Source organism: Protopterus annectens, chromosome 17.part0 (assembly GCF_019279795.1).
Source record: "Protopterus annectens isolate FY-2018-M chromosome 17.part0, PAN1.0, whole genome shotgun sequence".
NCBI classification, from domain to species: domain Eukaryota; kingdom Metazoa; phylum Chordata; order Ceratodontiformes; family Protopteridae; genus Protopterus; species Protopterus annectens.
Genome location: NC_056751.1, coordinates 124731634 through 124750812, shown reverse-complemented (window position 1 = coordinate 124750812; position 19179 = coordinate 124731634). Strand labels below are relative to the sequence as shown.

Sequence of the window (19179 nt, the reverse complement as noted above, 5' to 3'; positions counted from 1 at the left end):
TTTGTCGCTTAGTAAGATTGCTTTTAAGTGCCTCAACATATGTTAGTCTATGTGTGTGCTGTGTACTGTATGAGGTGGGTGTTGTGCACATGATTTCGACAACCTGATGTGCACTTGTATGTGAGGATTTAGCCTCCAGTGTCATTGTCTAAGTACACCTCTCTCATAAAGTGTCTGCTTCCTTAAGGATTAAGTGACTGTTAGTAAACGTGAGACAATTGCTACATTGTCTCAAGATGCCCATATCCACTAAACTAACCACAGAGAATTTAAGAAACTGCATATCCATACTGTAAAGTCCTTTGTTTTGTGAGCTACAAGGGGCAGCATATTGGTGTTAGAAGGCTATTTAGGGTGCTTTATCAGAGCAGATTATGCTAAGCAGAACTAAATTCTGCTAACTTTAATGTTTACACAATACTCAATTCAACTAAATCTGTAGGTATTGTCACTTGACCCCCAACTAGCTGCTCTAAGTTTGCTGGCACACAAGTTATTTACCCAGTATTGCTGCTTTACAGGTTACAGTTTTCTGAACCATTCTTTCTAGGTGTTAGCTACTGTACTGGGTACTGCTAACCCATGCAAATGTGCAAAATTTACAGCAGCACAGAAAAAAAAACATAAAAGTAACTAATGAACCATCTGGCCATAACAAATGTGTGTATTTCCCAACTCAGATAGACCAAGCAAACACCAGCTGCTATAAGATGAATAAGCCCAGTCCTCCTAATGCAAAAAACATTGTAGAAGAGAGCCACAAGTGCAATGCTGCCACCAATCACTTAAATAACTAGCTGGAAATCCCTTTTAAGACAGTGTTGCAGCAATAACAGTAAGAGCAGCAGCATTTCTTATTTTATTTTTTTTTTTGCAAAAAAAAAAAAAAAACAAATCTGTGAAATGCACACATAAAAGCAGGAAACAGCAGAGATCCCATGACAGCCAGATTCATATTATTGCTCTCACCCTTTACTCCTAAGCTATTATATAGTAATTATTGTCCCACTCTCATCAACAAACTAGCATGAAGAACATATCCATAATTACTTAACTCTCAAAATGCTGACAAACTAGCTTTCAAAGCCTTCCCTATCTAACCTGGAGAAGAAGTTTCACTGTGCTAGTTTACACAAACCAGAACCATTTTCCAGCAAACATTCACAAACTGACAAATTATAAACATTTCTTGGTAATAAGTCAGCTCTCTTATAAAGAATATTTCAGAACACTGAATCTTTCTTATAGAATTTAAATTGTAAAACAGCAAGTCAGATTTTGACAAAGGAAATGACAAATATTGCTTTGTTACGAAGTTATAAGAGAACAGAAATTATTAATTTAAATGGTAGTGGAAACTGAATACAAATTAATATGCTGTTAAACAGAAAGAGCATCTTACTGTAGAAATACATATGAAAATCTGTGTTATTTCTCCAAGACAGATCGTGAAAGTCATGTTTCAAGTATTGTTTTGGGCTAGTTACATTATTTTACACAGTAATGGTCAAACAACTAGAGATAGTTGGGTAGCACACACACACACACACACACACACACACACACACACACACACACACACACACACACACTGGATAAACATGTTTCAAAGTGTTATCCTATACTTAGGAATATAAACTGGCTAAGTTTAATTTCTATTTCTATTTCCAAACTTTGAACTCCAATTACTTTTTCTAAAGGGAATCAGTGCAAGTGTGGTTTCTATTTGTGTGGCCTCTTCCTTTTGATCTCTAGCTGTGTGTGAAGTTAGTATATGTGTGTGTGTGTGTGTGTGTGTGTGTGTGTGTGTGTGTGTGTGTGTGTGTGCGTGTGTGTGTGTGCGTGTGTGTGTGTGTGTGTGTGTGTGTGTGTGTGTGTGTGTGTGTTTGTGTGTGTGTATGTGTGTGTGTAGATAGATATATATTTTACACACACACACACACACACACACACACACACACACACACACACACATAAATATGTGTATGTAATACTGTTGCTGGGTAGTATATCCTAACACTCGTCACCCCACAGCTGCCTTGCAGTCTTTTCAATTGCTACTGCTGGGATTTGCATGGTCACTTCTGCATATGCATAACCTCTCATCCGAATGGTTATACAGCTTGCAGCATGGATCTCCCTTGTGTTTTAATGCTGCTTTTGTAAATAACCAAAGCAGCCTCCCTCTCCCCAAGATGGGAAAGCCAGTGTCAGCCTCTCATTCCTATCCAACCCTCCTGTCTGTTCCCTCCAGCACTCATGCAACTAGTCAAAATTTTGTCATCTGGAGATTGAGCAAGACTTTTACCCCTCTGTGACTTGGGAAAGGAGAGTATGTCTGTCACACTTTGAGATTTCATTGCAAAGCTCTCATTATATTAATAACAGGTTACTCCATTATCAAAACATACCTTAGAACTGCAATTTTTACCTCATAGGTTTCAGTGCAGCATACCTCTGAATTGTAATCCAAAGCTTTAACACTTGAAAGTTCTGTCTTGTACCCACAGCATGCTAATAATGACTTTATGTTTTTTCCGGTGAAATATATAGGCTTTTTACTTCTGACGTAAAGAGAACTTTTCAGTGCACATATGTTCTGGAATTTCTTTTTGTGTGGAGATAAAAGTATCCCCAAATAGAATCTAGATATAATGCTATATTGTGACAACAAAAGCCCTCTGAAAAGCAAGCTATACTAACTGTACATAAGAGGCCATATGTCAGTTCAGTACAATAATTAGGAACAATACATATATCCATTGACCTAGTAGAATGCACTCCTTTTGAGATGGTACATTGTCTTTGACTGTGCAGTAACCATCTAAATATAACCACAGTGTTTCTCTTCAGATATTGCCCCCCCCCCCCCAAAGTGTAGCAAGGATGGGCCAAAGGGAGCAGTTGCCCTATGAAAAAAATGTCAGAGGCTGTATTTGTAATCAGGGCTGAAGTGCTGAAAATGAAAGCTCTTTGTGGCTAGTATTCCAGCTGTAGCAAGACACTAGCTACATTTGTATCCAGTAGTTTGCTACAGTTTCAAGCAGACATGTTTTTATCAATCTTGGGAAGAAGACCTTTCTTTCTGTTGGTTCCTCAACTTAGAATTGAGAGGTGCCAGATCAGGAAACTGCACAAGGCACTAGATTTCTCCCCCCCCCCATCTCAATAATAATTCAGGAGTGATCCTGTTAACTGCTGTTTATTTTCAAATGTCACATACCACCAAAACGTATACCAACATTGTCTATATTCCTGATGTCTCATTCAGAAGAAAACAAAACAAACAAAACATTCACAGTAATCCATTTCCTTTGCTGCTACAAGGCACCCCAACCCCATGTCAGTTATCATAAAAATTAAATAATAAAAATAGAATAAATAGAAGTATATTGTTCTGTGGGTAGTCAATATTGTTAACACTGCCCAAGGATCTATTTGGTTTTCTACCAGAAAGCAGTGAAAGAACATCCAGTCAAAGAAATGTCCTTTGACTTAGAGCTTTTGGACATAAAACTCTATCCATACACATCACCACGTCACAGCAATGATTACCTTAATGTGATCAGCCTCGGCCTTCCATTTGTTACCTTTCACCAACTGCCTCCTATAACTCTTAACCTGCCATCTCCAAAATGTGGAATGCTACCTCTGTCAGCATGGCAAAAATGGACAACATGTGGAACATAAGAAAACTTACTAACAACTTGAAACTAGGAAGTTTACAGCATGATTAATACAAGTTTATTCACACTTAATAAAAGTTGTTTTGATGAAGTTATGCTTTAATATTATTTAGTATGGCAATAAAAGTCTGACAGACCCCTTCAATGTGGAACAGCATGGAATCCTTACCAAATGGATAGCCACTTCCAGTAATCAGCTGTGATCACAAAAAGGTGGTAAAAATAGCCACAGAAATTTATGTTTGCTTGAGAGGGCTGAAGATGCTACTATAGGACCCCACACACACACACACACACACACACACACACACATTCAGCAAGGTAAATGTAAAAAATAATTTATATTTTATTGTATGCTAGGCAGTGTGTGATGTTTCCACTGCCCACAGTACCATCTGGGTTCCTGTCAGAATTTAAAATACAACTGACCCTGAAGATTTGCATATCTGCAATTGATGGTAGTCTGTAAATATATGAATGCTTGACTAGAGATTGATGGGAAAGCACTGTGATCTCTTGTTAAGGGCAATCAGTCACAAGCACATCAATTACATAGTAAATAGGACATGGGTTGCCAACCCTCATCCTGTTATTATGATCATAGGTTGGAGGTGGACTAGATGCTGGAAAGAAATTGGCATTTACTGAGCCGCAGTATTTCTCAGCTGGGAACCAGCATGCCCCTTTGTGGTGCTGCCCATACTGTGTTAAGAATATCTAATGATAGATGGAAGGAATAAAGTTAAAGTCTGGACTACCTGCTAAAAGTTTTCAAAATTATGTGAACTACAAAAATTTAAATCCATCAGTCTTCATGTACTGAGTGAATTTATGGAATTTTAAAAAAATAAAACATTTCTGAAGCTCAGTTGCATCCACAAAGCCTGAAAGCTCTTTATGAACAAGAAACTAGAAAACATTTAACATGTTAATAGGTTCTGATCCCATTTACTTGTCTGCTGTCATGTATTTTCTATCCAAACAATATTGTACCTTGCTTGTAATCCAAGAGACTTAGGTAGAAAAATGGCAAACTAGATGAACTGAGCTATTTTTAATTGTGCTTAGAACATTTTAGTACCAGGATCAGATAGAGATGCCACTGATGTCAGTGGTATAGAGAAGTAGAGATGTCTCTAAGCACTTGAATGGGACAGTAATCCAGGGGTCATATGTCATTTAAATAGAGTTTTATGGTTCCCCAAGGAAAAAAATATACAAACCATGGCTTCAAAACCTTACTTCTCAAATATGTATAATGGTGGCATTAATATTGTTATAGTTAACTGTCAGCAATTATATGATTTATTTGTTTGTTTTACAAAAAGACATCTCATGCACAGTAGAAGACATTCATCCTGTTTGACTTTAATATTGTAATTATCTTAAATCATAATGACAGGTTTTAGAAGTGAAGAAAAGAAAATGAATTGCCCGGTAAAATGTTGCTGCCGCAGGTTAAAATGAATATATGAGGCTAACAAAAGTACTCAAAACCTTGTTAGAAATACTTGAGATAATATTGTAAGAGTGTCAAATCTTATCTTTCCTTAAATGAGGAATTATGGAATTAAACATTAATTTCGGTGTACTAAAAGCTGCTATGCAGTTATACTACATGGTAAATATGATACTAGAAGATTCATTTGTGCATTACATATGGCTTACCCAACTGAATAAATCATCAAATAAATATGTAAATCCTTTTCAAAAATCACATTCTAGAATATCTTGTTATATGTAACCAATGAATCATTTTTACACCAGTGTTTCAACTGGTTTTAACAAATAACATTTTCTGCTGTGAGTTTGTGTACTATTTGTCAGAATCATGTGGCATGTCTGATTAACAAAACTACAGTTTTAAACATCACTTTCTTATTATCAGTGTGTTCAACAAGGTAATATAATCAAGTATTTAAGTATTTTAAATTGTTACTTGTGTGTTTTTGTTTGTTTTTCAGGCTTGATCCATAATACATAAATTGAAACTACACAAGTGAGAACCTATAGCACAAATATTGCGCCAGGACTGTTATTTTTGGCAGTTTTGAATGACCTTTAACTGTCTTTTCAATACAATCAATTTGTAAGATTCAAAAATACTTTGTTGTATTTTCCTAAGTAGATAAATTTGAGAAAAAATCTGTAGACTGAGTGCTAGCCTAATTTATGTATGTTTTAGATTAAAATGAAACCTTTCAGTAAATAAGTACTGTATTACATTTGCCAGCTGTTACATATTTTATAATGATACAATTTTTATAGTATTGATAGATATTTGTACTTGTTTAATAACATGTGTTTTTTACTGTCAAGTCCAGCAGCATATATTTCATTTTTTTAAATAAATAGTCCCGTGGCAATGGCTTAATGGGAAAGATAATGTAATGTCTGGAGTAAAATGCATAGTGCACTAAAAAGTGGATTACATTGACCATATCAATAAAAGTATTAATAATGCTTTTGGGAACAACTGTTGTCAAATGTCTTTTTATTTCCCCATTTCTGTGTGGTGCACAAATATAGCACCTTGACTGAAAAAAAACACGTCTGCTTTATTTACTTATCTCTCAATATCTGTTTATACGTCTTTTTGCTTGTTTTTTGCAGTCTGAATGGGCAGAGCTTGTTTTTAGCAATTACCTGCAGATAAAATATCAAAATCAGAAAAAATTATAGTAACAAACATCAATGATTGTTGTAGTAAGATACATTATCAACACTTGCATTAATTTACAATAAAAATGTTCAGGACACAAGTAGCATTTTTAGTTTCATAGAATGTGGTGATAGAGATATTAATTAAATGGTGGAAATCTGCATTGTCAATAAAAAATAAATAAATAAAATTAAACAGGTGGGTAGGTCAAAGTCACTTGATGGATGAATTGGGTGTGGATGACCAGTGAAACTACTGCTTTGACATGTGCGGGTCCAGTTTTTCATGCAAAAACTATTCATAGCTTTATTTATTTAGTTATTTATTTTGATTGGAAATTTGTCATCTATTTAAATATTTTGAGGAAGATTCTTCTAGAGTTCACACACACTGATTCAGTACAGGATGAGCCCTTATATTTGTTGTGGCTCTTGGCTGTGAGGCCCAGAAGCTGATTTGAAGAAAGAAGTTTGGTTCTGTAGTCCACCAAGCTACTACCAGCAGGTCCTTCTAATCTTTTAGCAGACTAGTCCTTCTGTGATGTGATGCATTCAAGAACCACTCCAGCAAAAGAAAGAGAGTGTAATTTAATTTTAACTTGCCTACTTTAACATACTGCAGAAGTTTCTGGGGTCCTATCTGAGCCTGGTCTTACTCTGCTACTCAGTATGGTGTTTAAGGTGATATTTTAAAAAAAGATAGCTCAAGTCAGAATGTTTCACTTTCATTCCTGAATGGTTTCCCAAGGAATAAAATATACAAACCGTGGCTTTAAAACCTTAATTCTCAAATACGTGTAATGGTGATATTAATATAGTTTATTTTATATTTTAGATTATAATGCAAACTGAGTTTCCTTCTTAAATTTTACTATATGTTAGTTTGTTATGCATTGCTTTCAACATTATTATTGCCATGCATCTATTTGTTTTACTTTAATGTAATCTTTTTTTTTTGCAAAAGGAAATAGTGTAATTTTGGAGAACACATCCATGGAAATGGAATGTATAAATGTACTGCACTTTGTTCTGTCTTGCCTTTACTTAGAAGAAATTGGTGACACATCTGCGAAAAAGGTTTGCATGTGCATTTTTAATATTTTGCTAAATTAGACTAGTTGGAGCCAGTAAGTCTTTATTAACAGACAGCTACGATATTTACTTAACTGTATTTCAGGTTCATCTTTACATACTCTGCCCAGTGTAACTGAATGTTATTTTTAGTTTCTTTTTGCACTTTCATATTCCTCTGCATATTTGACCTGTAACTGCACTATTTGCCTTATTGTTATGTAAAGTAATTGTGAATGGTCTTTTTATTATATATGTACTATTGCTATTTATTATCTGGGAGGAGGGTTATCATTTACCATTGTAGGTTAATAGGCTGTGGCTCCTATCTCTACTTAGCTAGGTTGTTTTGGTCTATTACCAGTGAAAATATTAATGTGTATGCATTTTATATTTGTCTTAATTAAGACCAGCAGGTAAATGAAGCTCAGTCTCAGGTGGTAGCTGTACTACAATGCCAGAAAGAAAACTTTGGGGAAATGGAGAACTCTGCCAGCCTTCTTTGAGAATTGAGTGTATGTATGTTTGTAAAAATAATAACTTGTGTGAAAGGCTGTTACCATGGGTAACGGATATTGGAAGATACTGTAGTTCACAGACAGGGAGTAGAGAGAAAGAGGCCTTAGGTACTATGTCAAAGGCTTAACACTGAAAATGGCCTGCTTGCACTCTAATCTGGATGTATATGTTGAACGCTCATACCCAGGACAGCAATTCATATTTCCTTTATGTTTTTGGAACCTGGTTGCATTTTATGAATTGCTTATTAACTTAGATGTATGTGCATTTTCTTTCTTTTCTTTTAATTCTACTGGATACCAGTGGTGTGACTCAAGAGGCCATCTGTCTAGTGCCAGCGAGGACCTATTTCTTCACATTTGGTAAGTAGTTGCTGAGGTCACTGAACCTGAACTTATTCAGTCTAAAACAGCTTTGTTACTGAAGGTGTGTATATATCCTGTCAGCCTCAAATTAAAATATGCAGAGGTTTGGCTGTACACAGCAATTATTTTATTTGTTAGTTGGTTTAATTTAATACAATATGTAGAAAAAGTTACTCTGACAGCTGTGCTACAATGACAGTGGTACAGCCAGCAAAAGACTGCAAAGCAAAAAGAGTCCAGCATGATAAGAAGTCCAGACTTGAGATGATGTCAACTTTGGCTGCATCTGGAAGGCAGCTTGAGGCAACCTAGCAGGAGCTTGGGTTTGCAGGATGCAGGCAAAAGACAATCTGTTTCACCTGAAAGACCTCAAAACCCAACATAAATTACAGAGACTGACACCTGAAATGAGGCATGTGGAACTCACAGCAACAGGGAAAGAGAAAATGCAATACCTGGGGGTGCAGAGAGAGCAGGCACACACAGAGGAGATGCAGAAGCAAAATAATGAGAGAGAGAGAGAGAGAGAGATGACAATCCTGTAAGACAGACACATAAGTTATTGAGTAATTGAGGGGTAAAGCTAAACTGTAGAATCCCAGATCAGTGTAAAACGTCTTCCTCAGTATAAAGAGAATGGATGATGTGGATAGCTTTATGAGAGCATTTGAAAGAGTGAGGATTCAAGTCAAGTTGATAAAGGGCAATGGGTGAGGATAACTCTCATGTTTATGAGAAAAGCAATGCGTGTCATTTATAAATTTAGTGATGCTAATTTGTTCTAAATTATGCTAAAGGTAAATAATGCTTACTCACATGTTTCAAGATGACCCCAGGTATGTGCAGAAAGAAATTCTGAGAATATAGAAGAAAGGCAGATCAATGTGTGACTACACATATTGCAGAAATCAGTACATATATTTACAGATGGATGAGTGGGTATGAAGTCACTACTGGTAGAGCCCTCCTGCCACCTTATTAATAGGTGCTAACCCTAACCCTAATGCTGACTCTTCCCCCAACCTTAACCCTACACCATACCTAATAAAAATCCTTCTCCTAACACTGCCACTAGTCAGACAAATTTTAAGCTAGTGTTATGGTGGGGGGGTTAATGCTCAGTTCAAGAGAGGAAATAGGTGTCCTTTGTTGACTGTTTTACTTCAGTGTTATTTTTTTCTGAAATTATACATGCTCAAATGTATTTTGTTGGTGTTTTTAGTTTGACATTCAATACTATATATATATATATATATATATATATATATATATATATATATATATGTATAGCTTTAGATATAGATAAAGATATAGATAGATACATATAAAGAGAGAGAGAGAGAACAAGATAAAATATATATCACAATTTTCACAGTTGCTTCTTCTTGAAATGATGCAAGTGTTACAAGTATGCTGTACACAAACACTGTTATTCTACGTTTATTGGAGCGATATTTAAAATATGTCCCTATTTCTGGGCCTTTGCCCCCCCCCCCATTATGCCAGGCTTTGCCCAGATTTCTTACACTCAGAGGTTGTGAGGTATGGCTGAATGTGCTTAACATTTGGAAATTAAATTGATTTTTGAAGTAACACTATAGGTGAAAGATAACATTATTCAATATTTATCTGTTGTACTTTTCATTACACAAAACCATGGTCATTGGTGCTATCATGTGAATGTGTAATAAAATGAAATCTCTGTACTATGGTAAACTAGGGTATGTGAGCAAGGGTGATTGCAGCATAATTCAGTGTATTTGGGGGTGTACTTTTAATGTATGAGAATGCAGAAAAATAAGTTTTAACAAAATGCATCAGTCGAATGACTTGTAGAATGCTTGTTGAAAATAGGACCCTTTGAACAGTGTAAAAATGTTAACTCTAGGCGAAGCAAATCATTCTACTATGATCAATCTTAGAGAGGGAAAGATTTTGAAAAAAGCTGCTCCAAGATAATATCAAAGGGGTACCTACTCTATTTTTATGACCAAACTGAGCCCCATAATTTTGAAAAATAAATATGAGATTCTCTCCTTCTCCTGAGATATAGTTCTCCCAGACTTAGTATATTTAAAAGTTGGAGTATCGTACCAAAGCCATACACAGGTTAGCAGAGAGGGGCATAGTGCCTGCAAAAGCATTGTAGTTTACAACAGATTAGAAAAACTCGACTAATGGAAAAGTAGTGTGGAATATAAACATGAGAACATGAAAGATGTTTAGAAAAGTCATGGACTGAATACAGAGTAAAAGAGAGAGAGTAGAAACAATGGGAAAATTATTTAGCTTCTCAAATAGGAAAAATCAGTCTAAATGAAAAGTACATTTGATATACAGGCCCCTGCTGAAAAAGAGCTCTTCAGCTCATTCGGACAATCCCGGTCAACAAATGTAAAATAACATAAAATAAATACTGTTGAAAGAAGAAAGAAAGAAAAAGAAAGGGAGAAAGAAAGGTGACCCATAGAAGGGAAAGACAACAAAGGAAAAATGAAATGGAGGAATTTTTCAAAGTAAATGGTAACTATATGTATTTCAAATGTGAGCAACACAAAAATAGATGAATGCATAATAAAGGTAGTTCTCCAGTAAAGTATTAAACAGAAAAAAAGCAGGTGTTACATTTTTACAGGAGATGCATTTCAATGATACTCAGAAAACAGAAAGGAAAAGGAAAATGTCGATAAATGTGGAATAATGATGGTCAGGGTGTAGGAGTAAAATGAAAGGAACAGGAATGGTAGAGAGAAATAGTGAAGTAAAGGTAAATGAAAGGAACAGGAATGGTAGAGAGAAATAGTGAAGTAAAGGTAAATGAAAGGAACAGGAATGGTAGAGAGAAATAGTGAAGTAAAGGTAAATGAAAGGAACAGGAATGGTAGAGAGAAATAGTGAAGTAAAGGTAAATGAAAGGAACAGGAATGGTAGAGAGAAATAGTGAAGTAAAGGTAAATGAAAGGAACAGGAATGGTAGAGAGAAATAGTGAAGTAAAGGTAAATGAAAGGAACAGGAATGGTAGAGAGAAATAGTGAAGTAAAGGTAAATGAAAGGAACAGGAATGGTAGAGTGAAATAGTGAAGTAAAGGTAAATGAAAGGAACAGGAATGGTAGAGAGAAATAGTGAAGTAAAGGTAAATGAAAGGAACAGGAATGGTAGAGAGAAATAGTGAAGTAAAGGTAAATGAAAGGAACAGGAATGGTAGAGAGAAATAGTGAAGTAAAGGTAAATGAAAGGAACAGGAATGGTAGAGAGAAATAGTGAAGTAAAGGTAAATGAAAGGAACAGGAATGGTAGAGAGAAATAGTGAAGTAAAGGTAAATGAAAGGAACAGGAATGGTAGAGAGAAATAGTGAAGTAAAGGTAAATGAAAGGAACAGGAATGGTAGAGAGAAATAGTGAAGTAAAGGTAAATGAAAGGAACAGGAATGGTAGAGAGAAATAGTGAAGTAAAGGTAAATGAAAGGAACAGGAATGGCAGAGAGAAATAGTGAAGTAAAGGTGCAGAAAGTTCTGCTGATTCAAGAATACTGGATACTATTTCTTGATTCCTACATTATTTGATGACTTATCGGTTGATCAATAGCATTTTCAGCTAGTGTCAGGTGATCGAGGTAATTTGGGCGGAAAAACTTTCACCAACAGGAGAGCACCCTTTTTGCTCCACTGTTGTGTGACCTCAGAGTAAGTATATTTAAGTTAAGGAGTGTGGGATGTCGCCCTCTATGGGGGATGCGGGGGGGCATGTTTCCTGCAAAAAAAATTCTACCCCCAAGGTTCAGCAAAAGTTGCTTTGGCCACAGTTTTTTTTTCTGTCACTTGTCGATGATAGAGTTGTTGATTGAGTGAGTGACATGAATACCTTTATATCTGCATTTTGATGACTGCATTGATAAAATAAGCAGAGCCCATTTACTGGAAAGTCCTAAGTAGGAAAGCTACAGAAACAAGTATATGCTAATGTTAGAAGGAGGTATTTCCATATCATCTTACCTTCAGGTAAGAATGACATAAAACTAACTGAACCCTCTTCTCCTTTTCCCATTAGGGGTCATCACAGTGGAACAATGATCTGCAGAACAATTGACAGTGGAGTTTTATGGTGTTGAGTTGGCAGCCCATTGCCTAAACCTTCCACAGAAGGTGCACACACTCACACCTTTGGGATGTGGGAGGAAACAGAAGCACCCTTAGGAAACCCATCCAACCACAGGGAGGATATGCAGATTCTGCACAGTAGGCACCCCAGCCGAGAATCAAACCAGAGAACCTTTCACTGTGAGGTGGCAATTCTAACCACTGCACTACTGTGGCCACCCTTAAAATTAACTGAATACTAAAAATGGTAAATACAGTAAATGCTTACATGTAGAATAAATACCAGAAACAAAATAATTTCATGGCATCTTGTATACGTTTCTACTGAAAATGCTTGATAATTTTCATTCTCTTACTCTGTCAACATCTCAGTGTTGAGTGTACTAATATTTTAAAAAGTGCCCCTGATTATTTCTGGATATGTCCCTAATTCTACAGGTAAGAAAGAGTTTGAGGACTCATACCTCTCAAATTTTCCTGAGTTTGCCTGATTACATTTTGCTGAGTCCCCTGTAAAATGCAAGATTTATTTTCCTGAAAAATCATTGAAGATTACAGTCAGATACTAAAAGTATCATACTTATTCAGAAAAATGTATGTTGTTGAGAGACAAGTTGTTCTAACTTTTTTTACATGACTTAAGAGTAGTAGTGTAAAAAAATGCCCTGATAAGGGCCTTTTAACAGCCATTATTTTTAGCTTTCTTTGTCCGTGTTTCTAAAGCAAAGATGTTAAGAACTATGGATGAGTTGATATGCAGCAGCTCACTGATGTTATGCAACTGCCATAACATTCTGAGATCTATGCAGAAACAGTAGCATGGTCCAATGTTCTCCGTTATTGCCAGCTTAAGGGCACCTTCCTTGCAACCAGACCATAGAGCACTCAAGCATAGCTGGAGAAAATCAGTGATCTGGGCACCAAGTACTTTAGAACATTTCTGCTGCTGAAGAGCACTCCTCTTGCAGGCTTTATAGTATCAACAGTCGACTAGTGTTTCTCAGTTGCTGGGCAGATAATTTCCCTTCAGGGAAAAGACCTACAATTTACTTTTGTGTAATGCCATTTTATGCTAGGAATTTAATTTTTGTTGGGACTGTCAAGCAATTTTTCTGTCAGTTGGAAGACTGAGTTCTTATATTATTTTTTTGTGTAAATTTATTACTTAAATACTTTAAATTATTTCTTAAAAAGTTTTATAAATTACATTCAGAGACTGGGGTAATTGTATGTGGTGCCTGTCACAGTGTTTTTGAGGTGAGATCACTACTTCTTTGATATTTTCTTTTTTACTGACTGCTCCTGTTACTTTTACCTGTTCTTCAGGCTTCCTTTTCAGCTTTTCCAGTGTTCCTCAGTCCTCAGGCGACATAATGAAGAACATTTCCAGACAGCCTTTGCCTTTTCAATAGGCTACTACTTTGTCTTAGCCAGAGAGGGGTGACTCTGCAGTGGCTATGCCCATTTCCTCAAAACACTCATCTTCTTCCTTGATTTCCTCTGATGTAGTCCCTTCAGCCACCATGGAGCAGTGGGTTGACACATTGTCTATGGATGTTACTATCCTTGGGGAACAGGGAATACTTCTGTTCCTATCAGGACTAGAATGCCTGTTACCCAGGGTGATGTCCCTAACAGGAGGTGGTCTGCTTCTATGGAGATTCCTGTTAAAAAGAAGCAGAAAGTTAAACTTTATTTTTTCTTGTTTCTGTTACTTTAGACAAGGATGAATTTTTGGGGCTTAGCTTAAGGCTTAGGTCAGGCTCTTAACCCTGTTCATTCTGGATTTACTGATAAGACAAAAAGGAATTCTTCATTTTCTGAAGAGTCCTAGTTAGCTGAACAGGGAAATGAGTGTGTGGGAACAACTTCTGTTTTTTTTTTTGTTTGTTTGTTTTGTTTTCTTCTCTGGTAACTGATTCTGGTTCTAACTGGAGTACTTCTTTAGCCTGAACCCTGGAATAATTTTCTTTTTTTAAAAAACATATCTAAGATGAACCAGTTGTTTCAGTAGGAGCATAATGATATTACAGTTTCTTTGAGAAAATTTTACTTATTACAAATTAAATTTCCTTAACCTACTCCAGTTCCTCCTGTTCCTCTATGTTTGAATGCTGTTTTTATTACAGCCCGCAAATGTCTGACAGCCAGCTTTCACCACATAAGAAGGCAGACAGATTTTAAGGTCCTCAATCTTACAAATGTTTTATTTAATCCCATATCTGATTTCCTTGTCATTTTTTTTGCAGCTAAACATTTAGTAAATGGAAATCCCTCCCCTTTGATAAGGATGGCAATGCCTCTGATAGAGTTGAGAGAGTGTATTCCACTGCCACACTTATTTTTAGGATTCTTAAATGTAAGCTCACATGTTAAAGTTTCTCCTTGCTTCAATTGAAAATAAGAGGAATGTTATTGGCACTTTTTCTTCTTCTGATGGAAAATATTTTATGAATACACATATTGCAACTGTGTCTCAAGTAAGCAAACATTCTTTGAAGTGTGCATCTGATTCAGCTGAAGCCTCCAAAAGAATGTGGGAACATCCCAGAAACCAGGAAACTCCAAGTCTGAATGCCTATTTTCAAGAAAGACAGACGAAAACATTTAAACATAAAGGCAATGTTGGCAGTTATTAATGCTCTCAACTCTCCATTCATCTGTGGTCCCCAAGATCACTGTGAGTGATTACAGACAACACTGCAATGATGGGGTACATAAAGAAGTATGAGGTCTAGATCTTACCCTATATGCAGATTTGCCATGGTAGCCTGGGATATAGCTATTCAACATAATCTCAGTCAACAGGTTTATTATATTACATCAGAACACAACATTGTGGCAGACAAGCTGAGCAGGACCAGAACAAACTCTCATGAATGGAAATTGAATCAAGGGGACTTTCATGATTTGATCCAACTGTTGGGAACACTTCAGATACATCTGTTTGCCTTCATGCACAACAAAAAACAACCAAATTCTCTTCCAGAACTCCTTGCAAGCAGGCCTGGAAAGCAGATGCATTCTCATTTCCTTGAATGGAAATGTTTCTATGTGCCTTTCCAACATTTCCACTGATATCTGGGGTCATTCTAAAGATTCAGAAGGACTCCCCAAAAATCATTGTACTGACTCCCTTCTGGCCCGGGCAACAATGATTCTACCTTCTTTTGGAAATGGCTAAGGGCAATTACCACAAGCTTCCCCACTGACTAGACCTACTCACACAAGATAAGAGCATCTTGAAACAGCTTCAGTTGTCTCCATGATAGAGTTTTAATTCCTTTTAGGCACATACTTTCTGAGGATTAAAGGAAGCAAAGAAACCTACTACTAGGAAATCATATATTGGCAAATGGAAAAGATTTTGGTGACATAGTAAGAATAAAAACCCTTTTAAGGCTAGTATTTCCATGGTTCTACAATATTTGTATAAGTAATTATCCTCTGGTCTTTCTTACTCCTCTGTCAGGGATTCTGCATACCCGTCCACTTAGAAGACAATTGGCTCCTCCTTCAGATCTTAATTATGCTTTGGAAAAATTAGCCTTTGCTTCATTTCAACCAGCTCATCAGACGTATTTAAGGTTCTTAATATGGAAAATAGTTTTACATATTGCTCTGACTTTTGCAAGAAGAGTGTCTGCAAGCCCTTATGGTGTTTCAACCTAATCTCATTTTTCACAAAGGCAGAGTTACTTTAAGAACTAATCCTTCATGTGTGCCTAAAGTGATATCTGAGTTTACTTTAACCAAGCTATCCATCTCTCATTCGTCTTTCCAGGGTCTCCACAGACAGCTTGTATACTATCTTGACAAAACTAAAACCTTCAGAAATTCTGATCATTTATTCATTTCTCATGAAGCTAAGATAAACGAATGACCAGTGTCAAAGCAGGCTGTTTCCAAATGGTTGTGTCATGCTATCTCCGTTTGTTACTCCCACCATTACCTGTCAATTGCAGGCAGGTCAAAGCACATTCTGCTAGGGTCTTGGCTTTATCAATGGCTTTTTGGAAAAGAGGTGGACACGTGAAGTATGCTAGTATTCTAGAGGCAGCAGTTTGGTCCTCTGTGCATACTTTTAAAAAGAACTACAAACTTGAATCCTTTTCCAGATCTAGGACAGACCTTCCTAGGAGCATTCTCCAGGGACTCCTGTACCCTAATCCTTCCTCCTCTCAAACCTTGTAAGCTATGGCATTCCACCCATGTATCTAAAGCTACTGCACCTTTCATCAAATGATGAACATTGTGCAGTTGTATAAGCAAACGTACCATAAAAGCAGATGTTGAAATGATCTCTGCTACAGTAGCTCCTCTCTCCCTCCACCCCCCTTTACTTTTTGTATGATTTGTTTGTCAGGGTGAGGCGATTGATTATAAGTTACCTAGCATTGATTTTTGCAAGGCTTTTGCCTCCCTCTTTCAGTTGGCATGAAAGCTCTGAAAGGCTTGGCACCCAGACTGGTAATTACTCCAGCTGAACTCAAATTCTCAGTGGTCTGGGCACATGGAAGGTGCCATTAAGCTTTGGAAGCTGGCCAGCTGTTATTTCCTTTGTAGAATATAACCCATATAGGTAAAACTATTGCAACAGTAATCATTTGAACATCTGCTGTTATAGTAAGTTTATTTACACAACTGTACTTTATAACTTGAAGCCAGTACGTTTACCATTTCACTAGTGCTCTCGTGAGACCCTTACCACACTGCAGTCTATGTCATTCATTATTTTAACAGATACTCTGCTATGGTCACTGTAACTACTGTAATATAATTTGACTGGGAAATGTACTGTACTCACTTATTTGTATGTACCTCAACTGATTCTCCATACTGTTCATATATAAACTGCACTCAGTTAAAAATAACTTCACCTATGTCTGCACATTCAGGTTGTTTTAACAAAGTATAGTAGTGTCAGGAATTAACACCATTTTCTTTTTACATCATTGCAGCATTCTATTTCATGTCTTCATATATTGTATATCATGCCTTCCCCATGAAACAAGTAGATAGTTGTTGTCAGACAGCAGGTGTTTTTTGGATAGACATTTTTACAAGTGGGGGTATCACAGAGATTGCTACTTTCAACATGTTACTTGGTAATTTTATAAAGCTGAATATAAATTATAATTAGAACTGCAGTGAATGGAGAAGTGGTTTGAGTTGAGTACTGCTTGTTTTTTTTTTATGCTTGATTTTGACTGGCATTCCAGTAATGTATTTAAAAAGTAATTTATTTTTTTCATGCCTCACAACCTTTGTGTTTCCATCTAGATATTAAGTAAGCTGTTATGTAGCCAATGCATTAACATTAATTTTTTTCTTCTGCACTTCATTTTGTCTTGATTGGACTCTCGTAATGAAGGTTTGGCACCCAGGGCAGCATATTTAATTAAAGTTCCAATTGTTGTGGTTTTGAACATAGCTCCACCCCTTTCTAGTTGGCCACACCCCTCCCCATTGGCCCCGCACATTCAGCTGTCTCCTGCAGCTCCCCCCTTTAATTTGAAGTCACCAGCCACCACTGGTGCAATTAGGTGGCCCACAGATTTTAGTGCTCATGTCATCCTGGTGTTCCTTATTTTTGTTTTCCAAATAGCTACATATGCTTCTGCTCCTTTTATCTACAAAAGTAGGGTGATCTCCTAAACACTTAGAACCTGATGATTGGCAGTGAGGATGGCCCAGTTCTCCTTAATAATGGCTATAATTGTATTGAAATCCCAGGTATAAGTTAGAATGCAGCTGTCCTTACTTTCTTCTTCTTTTAGGCTAGAGTGCTCATGCAGCATAATTCTACCAAAAGGCCTATTCCACACAGGGTCATTGTTAGTTTTAGAATCTCTAATGGGATCCAGGATCATATGTAACATACTTGATTCATATCCTCTGGTTAAGAAATCATTTTAAAGATCATTCATACCTTTGAGAAAAGGGGCCATATCTGTGGTATGCATGCTAATCTGTAGCCTTGTCATTTTATGACATTGTGCTTAGTTTTTACTGGATGCATACTGTCCCTGTGAAGTAAGTAGGTCATGCTTGTTGGTTTTCCATATAAGTTACTAATTAATTTTCCTCTGTCTTTATCAATACTGACAGTCATATCAAGGAACTGCACCGACTCTAGGCTAATGGAAGTGGTAAATTTCAGGAAGGAGGTGGAGTTTTTGATGTAATGGATAAACTCAGTGAGTTTAGATTTTTCACCTTGCCAGACTCAGTGCATCATCAATAAAGTGAAGGTAGCTGGTCATAAAACTCCGGTATTCACTTTGTACTATAAATTTCTCCTCCCACTTGCCTAAGACTACATTGGCCAGGCTAGGGGCCATAGTTGTACCCATGGCTATCCCCCTCATCTGTTTGTAAATCTGGCCATTGAAACTGAAAAAAAATTGTAACTCAGCACCAAGTTTATTAGTTTCACAAGTGTTCAGTTTGCCCTTGTGTAACATTGTTATTTCTGCTATAAGCCTCAGTGGCTCTGTGGTAACACAGTATAAATAGCTTCAGCATCAATAGTTACCAATATTCTTTGTTCATTCAGATGCACTTCTTTTATTTTTCTTAAAAATCATGTGAATCTAAAATAAAAGATGAGTTATTTTCCCCAAGAGGCTGAAGAATAAAATCTAACTATATGGCAGTGGCCTATGATATGGAACCTCCACTTGTAATAACAGATCTATAAGGTGGATCTTCCCTATTCCTATGGAGTTTGGGAATCCCCAAAAAAACAAGGTAATTTAGGGTAAGGAGTATTCA

The 19179-nt window shown here is 36.6% G+C and overlaps 1 protein-coding gene across 1 annotated transcript in view; it reads left to right on the top strand.

Moving 5' to 3' along the window:
- The window catches only part of IGFBPL1 (insulin like growth factor binding protein like 1), a 298817-nt gene extending 292658 nt beyond the window's left edge, over positions 1-6159 (top strand). Inside the window, exon 5 of the mRNA XM_044059645.1 lies at positions 5651-6159. The gene's annotated coding sequence lies outside the window, so the exon portion shown is untranslated. The remainder of the gene's footprint in view (positions 1-5650) is intronic.
- The last annotated feature ends 13020 nt before the right edge of the window (positions 6160-19179 follow it).